The following is a 3,765-nucleotide window of genomic DNA, read 5'->3' as shown; positions in this document are numbered from 1 at the left end:
GTATCAAAATAAATACACAATATCAAAAAAATAATGTAAATTTGTATGAAATAAAGATGCAAAATACTCATAAAATAAAGCATTTTTTTATGAAAAAACATATTCAAAAATACACATAGAATAATTAAATTTGTATTATTTTATATGTACATATATGAAAATATATATACAAAATACACATTAAATAATGTAAATACATAGAAAAATATATATATACAAAATACACATAAAATAATGTAAAATCGTATCAAAATAAATAAACAAAATTTCCTGTAAAAGAATGTATATTTGTAGGAAAATATATATACAAAATACAAATAAAATAACAAAAATTGTATAAAAATATATACAAAAATACACAAAAATAATTTAAATTTGTTTGTAAATAGATATGCAAAATACACATGAAATTAGGCAATTTTTTTTTGAAATACATATACAAAATACACATAAAATAATGTAAATTTGTATGAAACTATATAAACAAATACACATAAGATAACGTAAATTTCCAAAAAATATATGTACAAAATATACATTAAATAATGTAAATATGTCTAAAAATATGTATACAAAATACACAGAATAACGTAAAATCGTATCAAAATAAATAAACAGACTATCAATAAAATAATGTAAATTTGTATGAAAATAAAGATGCAAAATACCCATATAATAACGCATATTTGTTTAAAAATATATATACAAAAATACACATAAAATAATTAAATTTGTATCAAAATAAATATACAAAAGGCACATACAATAAAGAAAATTTGTATTGAAATAGATATGCGAAATACACATAAATAATGTAAATTTGTATCAAAATATATATACGAATACACATAAAATAGAGTAAATTTCTATGAAAATATATATTAAAAATACATGTAAAATTATGTAAATAAGTATAAATATATATATATATATATATATATATATATATATATATATATATATATATATATATATATATATATATATATATATATATATATATATATATATATATATATATATATATATATATATATATATATATATATATATATATTTATGTGTATTTTGTACATGTATTTAAATACAAATTTAACTAATTATTTGTGTATTTTGTATATATATTTTCATACAAACTGAAATTTATTTTTTTGTTTTTTTTTATATATTTTTATTCAAATTTTCGTAATTTTATTTGTATTTTGTATATTTATTTTCCTACAAATATGCATTCTTTTATCGGAATTTTGTTTATTTATTTTGATACGAATTTTTATTTTTTTTAGGTGTATTTGATATATATATTTTTATACTTATTTACATAATTTTATATGTATTTTGAATATATATTTTCATAGAAATTTACTCTATATGTATATACAAAAAAACACAAAAATAATTTAAATTTGTATAAAAATAAATATACAATATATAAATATTAAAATATATATGCAAGACACACATTAAATAATGTAAATGTGTATAAAAAAATATATACAAAAAAGAAATAGAATAATGTAAAATCCTATCAATATAAATACACAGAATATCAATAAAATAATGTAAATTTGTATGAAAAGAAAGATGCAAAATTCCCTTAAAATAGCGCATTTTTTATAAAAAAATATATATAAGAAAATACACATAAAATATTTAAATTTTTATTGAAATAAATATACAAAATGCATATACAGTAAGGTAAATATGTATTGAAAGAGATATTCAAAAATACATATCAAACAAAGTAAATTTGTTTCAATATATATATACGAATACACATACAATAACATAGATTTATATAGAAATATATATTCAAAATACACATGAAATTATGTAAATACGTATCAAAATATATATACAAAATACATATCTTGGTAAATTCGTGTCAAAATAAATAAACATATAATAACGTAAATTTGTATAAAAATATATAAACAAAATACACATTAAATAATGTAAATACGTATAAAAAAATGTACAAAATACACAAATAATCATGTAATTCGTATCAAAATAAATAGACAAAATACCAATAAAATAATGTAAATTTCTATGAGAAAACATATACAAAATACACATAAATAACGCAAATATCAATAAAAATATATATAATATAATATATTTTTATACATATTTAAAATATTTAATGTATATTTTGTATATATATTTTATCCAAATTTACGTTATTTTATATGTATTTGTTTATATATTTTCATACAAATTTACATTATTTTATGTGAGTTTTGTATATGTATTTCAATACAAATTTGCCTAACTTTATGTGTATTTTGCATATCTATTTTCAAACAAATTTAAATTATTTTTGTGTATTTTGTATATATTTTATACAAATTTTAGTTATTTTATTTGTTTTTGTATATATATTTTCCTACAAATATAGATTCTTTTATTGGAATTTTGTGTATTTAATTTTTTACGAATTTACATTATTTTATGTGTATTTTGTATATATATTTTTCTACGTATTTAAAATATTTTATGTGTATTTTATATATACATTTTCATAAAAATTTACGTTATTTTATTGTGTGTATTCGTATATATTTTGAAAATTTTTATACAAATTCATGTTATTTTATGTGTATTTGCATATATATTTTCATACAAGCTTATATTATTTTATGTGTATACACATCAAAAAATTAAATTTGTATTAAAATAAATATACAAAAAACACATATAATAAGGTAAATTTGTATTGAAATAGATATGCAAAATACATATAAAACAATGTAAATTTGTTTCAAAATATATATACGAATACACATAAAATATTTATTTTATTATTTTATTTTCATACAAATTTACATTATTTTATTGATATTCTGCTCATTCATTTTGATACAAATTGACATTATTCTATGTGTATTTTGTAAATATTTTTCATACAAATTTACGATATTTTATGTGTATTTGTTTATATATTTTGACACAAATTTACAATATTTTATGGCTATTTTTTATACATTTCAAAAGAAATTTACCTAGTTTTATGTGTATTTTGTATATCTATTTTCATACAAACTCAAATTATTTCTATGTATTTTTGTATATTTTTTAATACAAATTTTAGTTATGTTATGTGTATTTTGTAAATTTATTGTCATTCAAATATATATTATTTTATTGGTGTTTATTTTATATGTACTTTGTATATATATTTTTATACGCTTTTACATTATTTAATATTTATTTTGAATATATATTTTTATACAAATTCATGGTATTTTATGTGTATTTGTATATATATTTTCATATAAATTTACATTATTTTATGTGTATTTTGTACATATATTTTATTATAAATCTACCTTATTTTATGTTTATTTTGTATATGTATTCTGTATATTTATATTTATCCAAATACACATTCTTTTATTAGTATTTTGTTTATTTATTTTAAATCGAATTTACATTATTTTATGTGTATTTTGTATACATTTTTTTATACGTATTTACTTAATTTTATGTGTATTTTGTGTATTTTATGTGAATTTTTATAGAAATCTACGTTTTTTTATTTGTATTCATATATATATTTTGAAACAAATTTACATTGTTTTATATGTATTTTTGCATATCTCTTTCAATACAAATTTACCTTATTGTATGTGCATTTTGTATATTTATTTCAATACAAATTTAAATATTTTATGTGTATTTTGGTATATATATTTTTATAAGAAATGCGCTATTTTATGGGAATTTTGCATCTTTATTTTTATACAAATTTACATTATTTTA

Source organism: Eriocheir sinensis, unplaced genomic scaffold (genome assembly GCF_024679095.1).
Source record: "Eriocheir sinensis breed Jianghai 21 unplaced genomic scaffold, ASM2467909v1 Scaffold105, whole genome shotgun sequence".
NCBI lineage: Eukaryota > Metazoa > Arthropoda > Malacostraca > Decapoda > Varunidae > Eriocheir > Eriocheir sinensis.
This window is presented reverse-complemented; position numbering follows the sequence as displayed.